The 19,007-nt window shown below is 39.4% G+C and overlaps 1 pseudogene across 16 annotated transcripts in view; it reads left to right on the forward strand.

The window, feature by feature from the left end:
- The window catches only part of LOC102925376 (sperm motility kinase X pseudogene), a 754,818-nt pseudogene that overhangs the window by 726,527 nt on the left and 9,284 nt on the right, over positions 1 to 19,007 (forward strand). The window lies entirely within an intron of this gene.

Consider the following 19,007-nt stretch of genomic DNA (forward strand, 5'->3'; position numbering starts at 1 on the left):
TGGTGAGAGCAGCACTAATTCTCCATGATGTACTTTGGTCTTCATTCTGTGCTTTAGATCTCTGCCCTCTTCCTCCTACATACTGCCTAGTCTACAACCTAGAAACATCTCTCTATCCTGCTATTATCACTAATGGAGAATTTTATTTTAGGCTCCACTGTGGTGGTAATCTAATTGTACAGAAATGTGATTTTGAAAGTATGTTAATAAATAAAGTTGCCTGGGGGGTCAGAGCTATTAGAGCCATAGCAAGAGTGTGGCGGTGGTGGCACACGCCTTTAATCCCATAGATCTCTGTGTGTTCAGGGATACAGCCAGCATTGGAGACATATGCCTTTAAGACCTAGGGGGCTGTACATTCAGACAGTGACAAGGCAGTCACGTGTTTGGGTTTACAACCAATGAGAAGGCAGAACAAAATACTATAAATAGATGAACAGACAGGAAATAAGTCTCTTTTCGGGAAGCTGGGACACCGCAGGCGGAAGGGTGAGATTTTAGCAATGAGCTCTGACCTCTCAGCTTTCTCTTTTACATTGTTTCTGTGTTTCTTATTTAATAAGATGGTTAGTTACATCTACATCTGGCGCCCAACGTGACAAGAATCCATTAAAAACCGTTTGGCTTGGAGGCAGGCGGCCGGCGGCGGCCGGGGGCAGCCTGCGGGGCAGGGGGCGGCAGGCGGCGGTTGGCTTCTTAGCCTGGGTCTAGGTCTGCTTGACCTCAGGCTGGACTATCGGTGAGCTGCTTGCTTAAATCCTGCTTGCTTAAAGCCGGTGCTACAAACAACTCAGACCTGCCCTGCCGAACAGGGCCCTGCCTGTAAAGCCAACGCACGTGGTCGGAGCTTAAGGAAGCCAGACCCAAGCCTTGACTCGGCACAAGAGGGAACACGTGGCTGCATTTAAACTTTAGCCAGCTACGCTTTCTTGTGCTTGCTCTCTCTCTCTCTCTCTCTCTCTCTCTCTCTCTCTCTCTCTCTCTCTCTCTCTCTTTCTCTTTCTCTTTGGATTTACACCTGGGACACTAGGTAGCTGTTTTGAAAATCCCCTCAGATTTCTACTGTTCTACGCAGATTTGGTAAGTCATAACATATCAGATATTTTAAAGGAAACTATCTAAAAGAGAATTTTTTTCCACATTTAAAAAAAATGGGTTTTATGTGTACATTGGAAGAAAATTGGTTTTTGTTCTAAATTTTAGGCAGTCTGACAATGGAATAACTATATAATATTAGTATTGGTGGAATTATGCACCTTATCACTATGCTAATCCTCATTTTAATATTTAAAAAGATAGTCAATTTAAGTGCCAGGATAACAGCTTTAGAAGAACTTGTTAAACCTGTAAAAATTCAGACAGAAGAAATTAACAGTGAAGTTGTTTCAAGTCGGGATCATAAGGTTGCAGAAAGAAAGCCTGTTTTCACACAGTCACCCTTAATTTATCCTGTAACCGTACAGCAGATGCCTGATCAAATGGCTACACAAAATATTTGGGCTCCAATTGAAATGTTGGATTTAAAAAGGTTTAAGGAGGCAATAGTATCTTATGGCATGCATTCCCCATATGTAAAGCAAATGTTAAACTCTTGGTCAACATATAATAGGATAGTACCACAGGACTGGTGGGACCTTGCACAAGGTGTTCTGGAACCCAGCCAGAGACTTCAATTTCTGACCTGGTTTAAGGAGGAGGCTAAAAAACATAGAAAAACAATGGAAGGATAAAGGAATACAAGTTTGCCAGGATCAGCTTATTGGAGAAGGCCAATATGCTTCAGTACAAACACAATGTTTATATGATGTCCAAACACTAATTTTATGTCGAACGGCAGCCTTGAATGCATGGGACAGAGTTGAGGAACCAGGAAAAAATCTGAGTCATTTACAAAGGTGATGCAAGGCCCAAAAGAGTCTTTTACAGATTTTTTTACAAAGACTGGCTTCAGCAGTAAAGAGAATGGTCTCGGATTCAGAAGCTGGTAAGGCAATAATTGAATCTTTGGCCTTCGAGAATGCGAATGCAGCATGCAGAAGAATAATCAGGCCATTAAGGGCAAGATCTGCACCTATGGAAGATTGGATTAGAAAACAATTAATGTTGAGGCTGATGAGCATGATGATACGTGGGTAGGAGAAGTAATTTCAAAAGGTTTGAGGAGTGTTAGATGTTTTGGATGTGGAAAGCAAAGACATTTGAAAAGGGACTGTAGACAGGTCATTCCGAGAAACAATGTTTCTTCAAGGAACAATGGCAACAGAATGCCCCTTCCTTCTGGAGTTGCAGAAGGTGTGGTAAGGGAAAACACTGGACCAACAAATGTAGATCAACAAAGGACAGACAGGGTAATCCTTTGCCTCAGTCTTCGGGAAACTCCCAGAGGGGCCTCGTGCAGGCCCCCAGTGCAAATCCAGTTCAAACCTTTCCTGCAGCCATAGAGGAAATCCCTGCTCTGAGCGATTAAATAACCAAATGCCTATTGGAATATATCATGCTGGTCAGGATGATGAAACAGAGAGAATAGAAAATTCAGGAGAAAACATAAAGAAAAATTTTTGGCAAACTTCTTTTAATGAACAAAGACCAAAATTAACGATAAAAATAAATGGTGTTTTGTTGTCTGGTCTGGTAGACACAGGTGCGGATGCTGCCATAATTGCACCAGAATTTTGGCATCCAACTTGGCCTCTTCAGGAGGTAAACGTTCAACTGTTAGGAATTGGGACATTATGTCAGGTGAAACAGAGTGCAAGATGGCTCGAATGTATAGGTCCAGAAGGACAGAGAGGAAAATTAAAACCATATGTGGCTAACATAACTATGAACCTGTGGGGTCGAGACTTGTTGCAACAATGGATTACTCAGATTAACATCCCTCCAATCTCAGAAACAAATCATAAACTAGCACATGTTACTGAGAGAAATATTAGAAGAGATTGTTCTAATGAGTGGTCACCAGCCATCCATATTATACAAGAACAGGGCACAATAACTGATGATCTTCCAAAGACACCAACAGCTCTACCTTTAAAATGATTAACAGACAAGCCTGTATGGGTCCAGCAATGGCCTTTAACAACAGAGAAACTCCAGGCTTTAGAAGAGCTGGTAGAAGAACAGTTAAATGCTCAGCATATTGAAGAATCAACCAGCCCTTGGAATTCTCCTGTATTTGTTGTTAAAAAGAAATCTGGTAAATGGAGAATGGTAACAGACCTTAGAGCAATTAACAAAGTAATTCAGCCAATGGGCTCTCTACTATCTGGGATGCCTTTGCCTACTCTGTTACCAAAAGGATGGCCTCTCATAGTTATTGATTTAAAAGACTGTTTCTTTTCAATACCCTTACAAGAAAAAGACAGAGAAAGATTTGCTTTTACAATACCTACGTATAATAATTCTCAACCAGTTAAAAGATTTCAATGGAGGGTCCTCCCACAGGGAATGTTGAATGGCCCAACTCTGTGTCAATATTTTGTACAACAGCCATTGGAAGTGATATGTAAAAAATTTCCTAAATCTATAATTTATCATTATATGGACGATATTTTACTAGCTGACTCAAATGCAGATACTTTACAAATTGTATTTGAAGAAGTAAAGAAAATTTTGCCTTGCTGGGGATTACAAATTGCTCCTGAAAAGATACAAAGAGGAGATTCTCTTAATTATTTAGGATATAAAATAGAGCTACAAAAAATTAGACCCCAAAAGGTACAAATTCGGAGAGATAGACTACAGACTCTTAATGACTTTTAAAGATTATTTGGAGATATTTCTCATCTACGAACTATTGTTGGGGTAAAAAATGATGAACTGACTAATTTGTTCAAAACCTTAGAAGGTGACAAGGACTTAAATAGTCCAAGAGAATTATCACCTGAAGCTGAGAAAGAATTAGCCTTGGTAGAAAAGAAAGTGCATGAAGGACACATGGATTGTATTGATCCAAAGATGGATTGCATTTTGGTTATTTTACCTTCTAGGCTTTCTCCTACTGGAATATTAATGCAGAGGAAAGATATTATATTGGAATGGATATTTTTACCAAATAAACCAAATAAAAAATTAAAAACTTATGTGGAAAAAATCTCTGACTTGATTTACAAAGGAAAATTGAGACTTCGTCAATTAGCAGGCATAGACCCAGCAGAAATTGTCATACCATTAACTAAGGAGGACATTGAAAAATTATGGACAGAAAGTAAACCTTGGCAAAGAGCTTGCAGTAATTTTTTGAGAGAAATTAACAGCAAATATCCCAAAAGCAATAGAATTGATCTTATAAAGAGAGCTGATTGGATCTTGCCTCAAATTGTACGGCAAAAACCCATATCTGGAGTTTATACATTTTATACAGATGCCAACAAAGAAGGAAAGGTAGGTTATAAATCAGAAGATTTAAGTAAAGTGGTTCAAAGTCCGTATAATTCAGTTCAAATATCAGAATTGTATGCTATTCTGTTGGTATTAATGGATTTTTCAGAACCTCTCAACATAGTAACTGACTCTCAGTATGCTGAAAGAGTGGTGTTACATATTGAGACTGCAGAATTTATCCCTGATGCTTCAGAATTAACTTCACTATTTATTCAATTACAAGATACAATGAGGAAAAGGAATCATCCTTTATATATAACTCACAATCGATCCCATACTGGTCTGCCAGGCCCTCTAGCACAAGGCAATGATGAGATTGATAAATTATTGATAGGAAATGTGCTGGAAGCCTCAGAATTTCATAAAAACCATCATGTCAATAGTAAAAGTTTAAAAAAGGATTTTTCCATAACCTGGCAACAAGCCAAAGAAATAGTAAAGAAATGTCCTACTTGTTCCTTCTACAATCAAACGCCATTATCAGCAGGATGTAACCCAAAGGGTACTCAGAGAAATGAAATCTGGCAGATGGACGTGTTTCATTTTGCAGAATTTGGAAAATTGAAATATGTACACCACACTATCGATACTTATTCAGGATTTCAATGGGCAACTGCTTTGAGTTCTGAAAAAGCTGTTTCTGTAATCACTCATTTGCTAGAAGTTATAGCCATCATGGGTATACCTGCACAAATCAAAACTGACAATGCTCCATCATATGTCTCTGTTAAAATGAAACAGTTTTTTTGCTTATTACAATATAAAGCATATTACAGGCATACCACATAATCCTACAGGTCAAGCAGTTATAGAAAGATCAAACAGAACTCTAAAGGATATGCTAAATAAACAGAAATGGGTAACAAAAAACCCCAGAAATAGACTGCATAATGCTCTTCTAACTTTGGATTTTCTGAATGCCAATGAGAAAGGAACAACAGTTGCAGAGAGACATTGGATAATAGAAAAAACTACAGAATTAAATCAGCCTATATACTTTAAGGATGTGCTGACCTCAGAATGGAAACCAGGGTATGTATTACATTGGGGACGAGGTTTTGCTTTTGTTTCTACAGGAGAAGATAAGCTGTGGGTACCATCAAAATTGATAAAGGTTCGATTTGAACAAGAGAGACCTCTTAATTAGAGGAGGTGATAGTTCATCAACCAGCATGAACATCCAATTTAAACTAACTTGTATCAATAACACATGCCTTTTCATTTAATCAGATAATAACTTGTCAAAAGGAAACATCCCCATAATTAGTCTTGGGGAAAGGTTTTTGTTTTTGTCTTTTAGGAGAATGAAGTTTAAGGAATTTGAAGAACACTGGACAAATGAGACAACTGAAGAAAAGGGACAAATCATCTATCCCAAGAAACAGAGTGAAACGGTGTATAGGTATATATTATCTAAAAAATTTTACGTCTTCCTAAATGTTTGTTTCTGCCTTTCTCTAAAGATTTAACACTATTGGTCTTCTATTAGTCCCAGTTCAATAAAAATTTAAAGCTGACTTTGGAGTTGGAGAATGGCTCTCTCCTTCTTTAAACTGAAGCATGTTGTTAAAAGGAAAATGCAAACTCCCTGTATCATGCCAGAATAAAAGAGCCATCTTCTGCTATGGTACAGGACAAAGGCAAAATTAATTAAGGGACTATTCTATTACTAATCTCAACTCTTTTGATTGTATTCTGATTCTTTAACCTTTTCTTAAAGTATAAATTTTATATCAAAATTTACAAGATTAATATATATATATATATATATATATATATATATATATATATATATATATTTTAAACTTTGTTAAGATATGAATGGTTATATAGAGTACTAACTAATTCTAGAAAAAAGGCTAGCTACATATATATGTTTTTGTGTTCGAGTCTCTTATCAGTTTTCTGCAGGAAATCACGGCCAGGCCTAACATCAACTGAAGTCTCCAGAAAGAAGATGGGGCCCCACAACAACAACAATTCCACGTGGACAATAATAATATCATTAAGCTGACAAACATCATCCACAGATCAGCTTTGAACTACAAGGTGCTCAGAGCAATTTTGAGATGACTAGCTGAGATGATCCAGTCTCAAAGACTACTTGAATAAGGACTTGAGATAAACCCTGAACTTTGGCATTATACACAGACTGGATAATGAAGGATATAGTTACCTCTCCTAGAATTTGACAATTAACCTAAAATTTTTCTTTCAGGATAAAGAAAACTTCGCCCATACCCAGCAGGAAGCAATTTTAAGAATAAGACGCCCACATTCCCAAAGAGGTGGTGTGGGACAGGTGGTTTTTTGGTCCTTTTAATGGGTTTTGGTTCTGGGATAATTTTCAATGTTTAGGGGGGTTGGTTACAAGTTATTGTCAAGGGTTAGGAAAAATGCTAAGCAAAGGAGATTAGATTTAAGGTTCTTGTCTAAAAAAAAAGAAAGAAAGAAAGAAATGAAAAAGACAATTACTAATTTTAAATACTTTACATTGGATTGAATTGTTTTATATTGTATACAAATTTGAAACTGATATTGTTAGAAAATGCTATATGTATATTTCTAATTGTATTCATACCATTCATTTAACAAATTTCTGATCCTTGAATGTTAATATTACCAACTATTAGGATATAAAGAAATGAAAGTTAGTAGTTAGACATTACAATAGAACTTGTAGTCATATTAGATATGTTGTAAAAATTGAGCAGAGATGTTTTAGACAGGTCATCTTCAAACCCTTCAGAGATCTATAGAATATGGCATTTAAAATGTTTTAATAACTTAGAAAATTTTTCTTTTTTGAGACATGTCAGCTCCTGGCAGTACCAATCTACTTCTGAGAAAATATGGGCATTGAAGAAACTGCATATGGAGTCAACTTTCATTGTGGCAAAAGTTAGCCACTGGACAACAAAGTATCCTCAAATCAACAGGACAAAATGGACAGACAGAACACGAAACAAGGGACTACTGATTCTTGCCAAAACAAGTGTGGTTATGGCTTTATCAAAAGGCATCTTCTGAGGCCAGGACAATATGGCCCATCCCTGAAGTGGCCTTCGCATCTGGAAAAGGCATGGTGCCCTTTTCCTTCAAAGGCAGCTTAACAGGCAGAGGGCCGATGGCTTCTGTTGTGCAATGGAACAGCAGCTGACAGTTCATGCCTCTTGAAAGTAGACTGGCATTTAATAGAGGGATGTGGAGAAGAAGGGGATGCTGAGATGAAGCCATATATACACAGCCAAGAAGAATGAACAGCTGAATTAAAAAACTGTCAACAATTTCCAGAATTTAAAATCCTGAATCATGACAGGACACTAGGGGAATTCGGGTGTTTCTGGTACGTGGACTGCTCTCACTCAATGTGAGGTTGAACTGTTGACCTTGTGTACATCCTACATCACAAATGAGTCTGCCAGATACACTAAGCCTATAGGCTGAAGATGATGCCCCAACACTGAGGAGAAACCTCAGGTGACTGCCCAGGCAGCTGGCTGTTTCTGTCAACTCACAAATTTTTTGGAAGTTGCTTGCATGCACTTCCTGTTTTTATTTTTGTTAGCTAATATTATTCCCTTCTTGGGTCTCTGAGGGAGTTGAAGATTAGTTAGTTATGGTTGAAGATTAGTTAGTTATAGTTGAAAATTAATTAGGATAGAAAGTGCATTAGATACATCTTAGATTTACCAAAATAGGAAAGATAATGGAATTATTTCTCTGATTTGTCAAATACCTGGTTAGGTATTTATTACTTGTATATATTGTATATAGTTATTGTACTTTTGTATATAGTTTTTCTTTTGTTAGTTATAACCTTTTGCTTTTTTTCTTTTTATTAAAATAGAAAAGGGGAAATGTGGTGGTAATCTAATTGTACTGAAATGTGATTTTGAATGTATGTTAATAAATAAAGTTTGCCTGGGGGTCAGAGCTATTAGAGCCATGGCAAGAGTGTGGCGGTGGTGGCACACGCCTTTAATCCCATAGATCTCTGTGTGTTCAGGGATACAGCCAGCATTGGAGACATATGCCTTTAAGACCTAGGGGGCTGTACATTCAGACAGTGACGAGGCAGTCACGTGTTTGGCTTTACAACCAATGAGAAGGCAGAACAAAATACTATAAATAGACGAACAGACAGGAAATAAGTCTCTTTTTGGGAAGCTGGGACACCGCAGGCGGAAGGGTGAGATTTTAGCTCTGAGCTCTGACCTCTCGGCTTTCTCTTTTACATTGTTTCTGTGTTTCTTATTTAATAAGACGGTTAGTTACATCTACATTCCACATATGAAGTATTTCTCTCTTTTAAGGCTAATTTTAGTACCATAATGTCCTTCAGGTTGGCTCAAGTTGACCACAAGTCTCAGTATCACTCTCCCTTTCTTTTTCAGAGACAGGGTCTTGCTATGCAGCCTAGGTTGACCTACAATTCTGATACTCCCATTTAGAATCCTGGATACTGGGGTGACAGGTTTGTACCTCCTGAATTATAAGGCCTAACTACATTCTTCTTCAACAGACATGTGGATGTAGGGTAGATACATTGTTAAAGGATTAGGTTTTGATTCATTTTGAAATACTTCCAGTTTTCTCTGCAGTTGTCCTAGCTCAACATTATCAAAAAGATCCTTATAATTGGGTGTGGAAATGCTCACAAGAGCCCTGACTACTAATCATAAGGCAGTGCCTTTGTGTAGCCTGTAACCTGGTTCCCTCTTCAACTTGTATTTCTGCCCTGTCATTCACATCCTCTTGAGGGACAGAGTTTCCTTCAAGGGACAAGGGATGATCTGTGCTGTCATGTGAACTAGAGACTGAGAGGCTTCCAAAATGACAGAAGTCCTGTCCCCCTACAACCAAACCACTGTCGGAAGAAACTAAAAGAGCAGCGCACATCTCTTCCTGTGGAATCACAGCCAGCATGGGCCATCTAGCAGGTCTGGTTTTGGTTTTGTAAGGGGTCCTGTACTGTGCTGTATCAGTTCACCCCTTGATGCATGCTGGTTAACTCCATAGCCTGGTTGTCAGGAATAGGTCTCAGATACATGGGGCAGTACAGAGATCTCTTTGGCATCCTGACCTCCTTTCCTTTGTAATGTCCAGAATGTTGGGATGACTGGATCACAGGGCAGATATGGTTTCACATTTTGAGAAATCTCCACACTGTGTCGCATGATGATTGTATCAATGTGTGCTCTGCCAACAATGTCCAAGGGTGTGTAATTCACACATAGGCAAATATTTTTTTTCTTTTGATAATATCCAGACTAGTTCATATGGTGACATTTTTGACAACTCATTTATCAATGGTTGGCCATACTTCTTGGATGAATGGAGTTTAATTCACAAAGTTCTAACCTATGTCTCTACCTTGGTGAGTTTCCTCTACTTTTCTAAAAGCAATTTCAGCATAACCAGGTCTTACATGAAGGTAGTTGTTCCATTTTGAGTTGATTTTTATGCAGGCAGAGAGATAAAGATCTAGTTCACTCTTCCATATCAAATGCCCAGTTGTTTCTAGCACCATTTGAGGTCTACATAGAAAGTTGCAGACCAGTCTGTGCTAAATAGGGAGGCTATATCTATAAATAGATAGATGATAGATAGATAGATAGATAGATAGATAGATAGATAGATAGATAGATAGATAGATAGATAGATAGATATAGATAGGTAGATAGATAGATAGATAGATAGATAGATAGATAGATAGATAGATAGACAGATGAAAGAAAATTCCAAAGGTAGGTATAGGAATTTTCCCAGGGGCTTGCCCAGAGATTATTCCTCCCAGAGTCAAGGGGAAGACACTATGTCCAACATGGGGTTATCTGAAGAAAAAGAATCTATTTACACTATGATCTTTTGTCCATTTACTTTATTTCTCTAAGACAAAATTCTGTCTATACAGCTTCCGTTGTGTCCTGAACTCACCTCCTCTCTGTCCCTACATTTTCTGTCCTCTCAGTTTTAGTAAGCTCTTAAATTCAATCTCAACTTCATCTTAAGTTTCTCCATCCATGCTAATTTCTTCTGTTTCTACTCTGTTGACCTGACCCAATCCTTATTCTCTACAAAAAAAAAAAAAAAAAATCCACCTTGTTCCCTTCTCTCCAACCACGAGACTCTCTGACCAGGAATTCTGCCTTTCCTTCACTGCAACCTAGATCAGCAAAAATCTTTTGTTCTGAGTCAAATGCTCTGGAATGGCATTTGGCCAGTATGGGGAAGGAAAGTCTAAGCTTCGGTTGCAGGAAACAAGGCTAAGCATCTACAGTTTGCCTGTCTCCTGGGCTCTGTAGTGGTATTACTTAATAGATCAGCAAAAGGACTGAGAAACTTAACTGTTTGCCATATGGCCTAGTAGTATATGAGCATACAAGATTTTCATAGCAGAAGAAGACAGCTGGTATATATTAAAGGCTGAATAACACCAAATATTCCATGATAAATGGCATGCCTCTAGAAAAATACCTTGACTTTCTATGTATAGCTTTATTATATACAGCTGAATCTCTATAATATATTCTTGTGTCTCACAGCACGTAGATACCTAGGATTCACTTCAAATTTTTCTGTTCTCTTCCCAATTATCTATTAACTAATCAACAGTAAAGATTCATGAAGATGCTGAAACATGAGAAAGGTCAGTTTCTTAGTTCCTAAAATGTACAGTGGATGAATATGAGCACTGTTTAAGGAGTAATTAGTGCTTTGTACAGCGTTTTTATACAAAATACCTGGGGGAAACACGAGAAAGTCTATACACAGAAACAGCTGTCTATCACCTTCTGACATTAGAAAACTTAAGAATGACATTTAATTGATACTGTTGGATCTTCGTGTACTTGTTAGAATTTGGTCTATCTTAACCTCAGATTTAGGTGAAGGCTAAGAGGACTATAAGACAGAAATCAGCATTCTATCCACAGTTATAAAAATCCAGAGAGTGTGGGGTCAGAAATATTGGTTAAGTGTGCCTCTTGCTATTGAAGAGGATGGATGTCCAATTCCTGGCACCCACACAAGGTGACTCACAAACAACTGGTGTAATTTCAGCTCCATGTGTTCAACACTTCTAGTCTCCATAGGTGCCTTCATTCACATGAACGCACCCACTCAGACACAAATGTAAGTATAAGGGATGGAATAGTAAAACCTTGAACCAGGCCACTCCATGGGTGGAGTGGAAGGAAGGATATTTGGGGAGTTCAAAGCTGGCATGGTTACTTCTTGGGGGCAAAGGGAAGCAAAAACCATTTGGAGAAATCCAAAGCTGCCATTGCTACCCCTTGGGAGACAGAGGGGAGCAGAATGGTAAGGAAAGTCATGCCTATTTTAAAGAAGTGGGGAAGTATGCAGGCCAGAAGAGCCTGGTAAGGAGGTTTGAGAGCCATAAGAGACCAGCAGCCAGCATGGAACTTTGATGTGTTATGGGTATGTGCTAATAGGGACCAAGATGCCTCATTTGCTGAGGTAGGGAGAGATAAGGAAGTGTAAGCTCTTCTTAGCAGACAGAAACCCATTTCACAGATTTCTGAGGAGTACTGGGTGTATACATCAGTAATCTTCTGTTGAATTTATCAAGAGTCTAGTTTGACCAGAACCCAGACTGTTATTTAGGACATTGTCAGTGGCACTGCAATTGGAGGGGGATTGTGACTTAACATTCCAACATTTTGCTGAAGATAGAGGCTGATTATAGTCATCATCTGACTTCTTTAAGCTGAATTTTTGGGGGAGTAGGTCAGTCAAAAGTTGAGGATGAGGAAACAGGTAAGTAATAGTAGGAAACCCAGGGAAATTTTGTCACAAGTGTGTGGTTTATGGACCACTGTGTAATTTTGCCAGTTTTTTTTTCTGGAAAAGTCCTGCAGAGATAGAGAGTAATCATGATTATGTGGCACAAAGAGACTCCACCTGGGACCAGCTTTAAGTGTGGCCACACTGACACCTAGGCAGAGAACTGCCACACACTTCACCTGCTGCCAGGCCCTTCTCAAACTGTGAACAAACAACACAGGAGGGTTGACTACACCACTCTGCCTTGCCAAGGTAGGTCAGGTCCTAAGGCTTTAGTGGATTCTCTGAGTCCAACGAGAAAGAGACTCAAGGAGACAGGCAAAGGGGGGGATAGGAGGAGGCAAGAGACCCAAAGGAGAGGGATGCAAAAGAGTCAGCCCCTGGAGGATGTAGTCTGTGAGTCAGCTCATGTATGTCTTTAATCTTCTCTTTCACTTGGCCAGACTGCCTCAAACAGAATATTCTGCATCAGTAGGTAAATACTCTACCACTGAACTACATCCTTGGTCTTTTGTGGAATTTGATCACTTTTTTTTTTTTTTTTTTTTGGTTTTTTGAGACAGGGTTTCTCTGTGTAGCTTTGCGCCTTTCCTGGAGCTCACTTGGTAGCCCAGGCTGGCCTCGAACTCACAGAGATCCGCCTGGCTCTGCCTCCCGAGTGCTGGGATTAAAGGCGTGCGCCACCACCGCCCGGCTGATCACTTTTTAAATAACAAAATAAAATAAGATAAAAATGTAACACATCAGAATAGGATAAAACAAACAGAAAGAAAATTGCATAAGGGAATGCATAAGAATCAGAGACCCAATTTATGGCATATTTAGGAACCCCATTAAAAACAATAAGCATGAAGCCAAGATATATACACAAAGACCTATAACATAAAAAGAGAGAAAAAATACATAAATAAACTAAAATTAAAAGATAAGATAATGAGAAAAGAAAAAGAAAATCCATGACACAACATAAAGACAAAAGGATCTTCCAAAGATGCCATTGAGTTTGTTTTCTGTTGGCCATCTACTTCTGGGGATGCAGCCTACCCTTAACAGTACTTTGTTTCCCCAGTGAAACTTCCTTGGAGAAAACTAAATTTTCATTTGAAAAAGTTTATCAATTGGAGACACCTTCTGGATTAGGGATGGGGACTTGTGTCCATCTCTCCTTTCAACTCTAGGACCCCATCTGGTACAGATCTGTGCAGGCACTGGATGCTGTCTCAGTCTCCATGAGTTCATATTTGCTTTAATTATTTTGTTTTCTTGGTGCCCTCTATACCCAATGCATTTTAGACTCTTTCTGCCTCTTCTTCAGAAGAGATCCCTGACATCTGAGGAGAGGGATCTGATGAAGGCTTCCCTTTTAGGGATGAGAGTTTCAGGAACTCCTTTCTCTACATAATGCTTGGGTTTGGGTCTCTGTATTTGTTCTCATCAGCTACAGAAGGAAGCTTCTCTAATGAGGACTGAGCAAGGAACTGATATATAAGTATAGCAGAATATCATTAGGAATCACTTTATAGCTATGTTTTTATTATTTAGAGAAGTAGTATTTGGTTTTACCCTAGGTTCTTGGGCAATCTTGTCTGAGGTTCTCGGCCATCCAAGCAGTATTGGGTACAGTTTCCACCTAGTGGAGGAGGCCTTAAGTCAAATCAGATATTGGTTGGTTACTTGACAAGCTTTGCCCCACCATTGCCCTAGCATATCTGCAGGTAGGACATTAGTAAGTCAAAGGTTTTGTGGTTGTTAGTTGTTTCATTTCTCCTAAGTATCATGAAGAGTATCTTTCTGTACCAAAGACTCCTACACATAGGGGTTGAGGTTCTATGTATGTTGACTCCTCCATAGTCAGAGAATTTTATAGGCGATATCTTTAGTAATGTGGTGCTGTGGATATCACTCGGTATAAATAAAGCACTGATTGGCCAGTAGACAGGCAGAAAGTATAGGCAGGACTAGCAGAAAGGAGAGAGGAAGAGGAGAGGAAGGCAGAGAAAGGAGACAACAGCTGCCTCAGGGAACATCATGTAGAGGCAACAGGTAAAGCCACTGAACAAGTAGCAACATACAGATTAAAAGAAATGGACTTAGTATAAGAGTAAGAGCTGGACAATGGTAGGCTTGAGCTAATGCCTGAGCAGTTTAAGTAATATAAGCTTCTGAGTGATTATTTTATACGTGGGTTGTGAGACTGCAGATGCTTGGTGGGACCTGGAGAGAAGCACCCCAGCTACAAATGGCGCCCACTGGGTTGGCAAGAGTTTCCACCTAAAACCTGAGAAAAAAGATTCTAAATGGAGCTGAAAACAGTTCCTTGTCTCCCTCAAGTTAGCCAAGTTAGCTACCCCACTATGGTGGGTTCCTGGCATCCATACTCGACCTGCAGTATGGTGGGAATAAGGCCACTACAAGTGACACATTATGCTGTCTGGTGGATTTAGCCTTTGCTAGCACAAAACAAAAAAAGAGGTTTCTGGGCTACACACTGCCCAGAAACTTTGATAGAAGCATAAACCCACTGTTTCTGAGAGGTGATGGCTCCCAGAGCTGGCAGAAAACATACCACCACCATGTTGGGAAGCTGAGGTGGGCAGAGCCAGCAGCCACAGCACAGTTTTAGTCTTGGAATGCTGCAGTTTAAAGCAATAGGCTCAAGATAATATAAAAAATAAGCCACGTAAAGATGGCTACCACACAGGGAATCTGGATTATGTTCTCTTTGATATTCGTAACTGAAGAAAAACATATGATTGCAAAAGCTGTTGAGTTATGTCAAAATGTGTATTTTAAAGGTACCTTGACTTCAAAATTTGGATATAAGGATATGTTGCTTTGGAAAAGAGGCTCTGCTTTTGTCTCCACAGAAAGCCAGAGGCTACGGATTTGTTCCAGATTAAGATACATCAGGTTTGACCAGCCAAGACCCCCTGAAAGTTCTCTGATGACACCATGGCCCAGATGATCCAACATCCAGATGGGATTCAAGGCAACTGCCTCAGATGATACACCCTCACAGACTACTCAATGATTCTAAAATTATCTTTACGTCCCCATAAGATACAGCGCCCCCTTCCAGCAAGAAGTAGTAAGAGAAGCTATGCCCAAATTCCCAAATATACCATGCTGGTTTTGGAGATGGAATTGGATCAGTCCCTCTCTAAATCCAGGCATATTGCTAAAATAAAAGGTTAAGAGATTCTTGTGTCCCAAATCAGAAGAGCCCTCTGATGTGGGACAGAGAAAAACCAGTATTTTTATTTAAAACAGGTTGACTATAAATGCAATCTTTTTCTAAGGAAGAAAAGGGGATATGATATAGATATGATGGGATAAAAGGGTAAATTGCTGAACCTATTTTAAAGAGCAACAACTTGTTTAAAATGTTTTACATTGGTATTGATTTTAGTTTATTGATACAAACTTAAAGTTTATTTTGTTATACTGGGTGTATATTTCTACTCTTGTTTAATGTGTTATGTTTGTACAGCTCATTTAAAATCATAATGGATAATTAAAAATAGATTAATAATTAGTAATCTATGATAATCATACTCGTAGCCATGTTAGTTAAGTCTTCTAGGTATACATAGATATATTTCAGATAGATAGGTAATCTTCAAATACTTCAAAGACCTACAGAATATGGCATTTAAAATATTTTAAAAATTTAGGCTTTCTGGACAGTGAGACATGTCTGCTCCTGGCAGTACCAATTTACTTCAGAGAGGAGGATGGGCATCAAAGACACTCCATATGGAGTTTATCTTCACCTTGACAAAAATAGCCATTTGGGCAAGAAACTGTTCTTGCCTGGACTGCTTGATTGACTGGATATGCAGGACCCATAGAAAGGTGACCACTGAACTTTGCTTGACAAAATGGTCCTTCAGGTTCCTGCTTCACAGAGGAACCTGCCAGACATTCTGCAGGACACTGAGAAAAGTGACTGCACAGAGGAAACTGCCAGACATTCTACAGGACGCTGAGAAAAATGACTGAGAGACTCTCGCCCTGTGGGCTGAAGACAGATGCCCCAACTTTACAAGAGAACTTTGGACGACTATCCAGACTGCCAGCTGTCTCTGTCTACCCTGCAAGACTCCAGAAAGTTGCTTGCATCCTCCTCCCATTTTTCAGGTAGTATTATATCCTTCTGAGGTCTTTGATGTGGTTAAAGACTAGATAGTTATAATTTCCTCAGTTGTGATAAAAGATGGGTTAGATATAAAACCTTAGACTCACAAATATAAGATAGATAGGATAACTTCTTTAATATTATAACTGTAATTCTTGCTTGATATTGTTTTGTTATATGTAATTTTACTATGTTAAAGCTAAAACCTTCCTTTTTGAAAAAAGAAGAAAAGAGGAAGTACAGTGGATATCACTTTGTATAAATAAACCACTGATTGGCCAGTAGCCAGGCAGGAAGTATAGGCGAAACTAGCAGAGAGGAGAGAGAGGAAGAAGAGAGGAAGGCAGAAAGAGGAGACACCAGCTGCCCTTCAGGGAACATCATGTAGAGGCAACAGGTAAAGCCACGGAACACATGGCAACATATAGATTAACAGAAATGGACTTAGTATAAGAGTAAGAGCTAGACAATGGTAGGCCTGAGATAATGGCTGAGCAGTTTAAGTAATATAAGCTTCTAAGTGATTATTTTATACGTGGGGTGTGGGACTGCGGATGCTTGGTGGGACCTAGAGAGAAGTGCTCCAGCTAAAATGTGGTCTTGCCATAAGTTGTGGAAAGCAACCTATAGTTTTGGCAACAGCCTTGGTTGTTTGGAGACTCTTTTATTTTTTATTTTTTTTTGTTTGCTTGAGTTTTTTTTTTTTACAACTATTTATTTTAAAAAAGATTTTCTTTCGTTTTACATACCAACCCAGTCGCCTCCGTCCTCTTCTCCTTCTCCCCCCTACCTATGCCCATCCCACCACGATCCCCTCCTCATAGAGAACAAGTCCTGCCTTAGGTAGTCAACACAGGCTGTTATACCATGTTGGGGCTAGACCTTGCCCCTCCCTCCTGCATCAAGGTCGAGTAAAGCATTATACCACAGGGAATAGAGTCTAAAAGGCCAGGTTGTGTACCTGGGATAAGTCTTGGTCCCATTGCCAGGGGACCAACAAACACCTTCACATCAAGCAATGCAACTTTCACCCACATTCATAGTTCAGTCTCATGCAGGCTCCCTAGCTGTCAGTCCAGAGGCCATGAGCACCCATTAGGTTAGGTCTGTTATTTTTGGCATTTTACGGACCCCCCCCCCTTTTGCTGATAATCCTTCCTCCTTCTCTTCAACTGAACTCCAGGATCTTGGACAAGTGCTTGGCTGTGGGTCTCTGCATCTGTTTCCATCAGTCAATAGATGTAGGTTCTATGATGACAATTAGGGTAGACACCAATCTGAGTGGAGGGGAAGGGTAGTTCAAGACCCTCTCCACCATTGCTATGAGTTTTATTTGGGGACAAGCTGGTGAGTTCCTGGGGTTTTCCCTAGCTGCAGATGTCTCTTCATCCCCTTAATGGTACACTCTGTCTAGATATCTCTTTCATGCTCTCCCTCCCTGTCTCTCCCCCATGTTCCCACATCTATTCTCCTCCTATCCCCTCCCCTCTATTCTACACTCTCAGTTTGCCCAGGAGTCTTAATCCTTTCCCCTTCCTGGGGAGATCCATGTGTGTCCCTCTTAGTGTCCTTTTCTTTACCTAGCTTGTCTGGGGTTGTGGGTTGTAGCCTGGATATCCTTTGCTTTGCTTCTGACATTCACTTATGAGTGAGTACATACCATGTTTGTCTTTCTGGGTCTGGGTTACCTCACTCAGGATGATTTTGTTCTAGGTCCATCCATTTGCCTACAAATTTCATGATGGCATTATTTTTTACTGCTGCATAATACTCCATTGTGTAAATGTACCACATTTTCTTTATCCATTCTTCTGTTGAAGGGCATCTAGGATGTTTCAAGGTTCTGGCTATTACAAATAATGCTGCAATGAGCATGGTTGAGCAAATGTCCTTGTGGCATGGTTGAGCAACTTTTAGGTATTACCCAGGAGTGGTATTGCTGGGTGTTGAGGTATGTGGATTCCCAATTTTCTGAGTTACTGCCATATTGATTTCCAGAGTGGCTGTACAAGATTGCATTCCCCTCAGCAGTGGAGGAGTGTTCCCCTTTCTCCACATCTTCTCCAACATAAGCTGTCTTCTGTTTTTATTATCTCAGCCAATCTAACAGGCATAAGATGATATCTCATAGTCATTTTGATTCGCATTTGCCTGATGGCTAAGGATGTTGTACATTTCTTTAAATGACTTCTGACCATTTGAGATTCTTCTGTTGAGAATTCTCTGTTTAGTTGTGTAGCCCATTTTTAAATTGAATTTTTTGATATTTTGCTGTCTAGTTTCTTGAGTTCTTTATATATTTTAGAGATCAGCCCTCTGTCTGATGTGGGGTTGGTAAAGATCTTTTCCCATTCTGTAGGCTGCCTTTTTGTCTTATTGACAGTGTCCTTTGCCTTACAGAAGTTTCTCAGTTTCGAGAGGTCCCATTTATTAATTATTTCTCTCAGTGTCTGTGCTAGTGGTGTTATATTTAGGAAGTGGCCTCTTGTGCCCGTGCATTCAAGGCTATTTCCCACTTTCTCTGCTATGAGATTCAGTATAACTGTATTTATGTTGAGGTCTTTGATTCATCTGGACTTGAGATTTGTACATGGTGATAGATATGGATCTATTTGGATTCTTCTACGTGTACATCCAATTATGCCAGCATCATCTGTTGAAGATGCTATTTCCCCAT

Source organism: Peromyscus maniculatus, chromosome 4 (assembly GCF_049852395.1).
Source record: "Peromyscus maniculatus bairdii isolate BWxNUB_F1_BW_parent chromosome 4, HU_Pman_BW_mat_3.1, whole genome shotgun sequence".
NCBI lineage: Eukaryota > Metazoa > Chordata > Mammalia > Rodentia > Cricetidae > Peromyscus > Peromyscus maniculatus.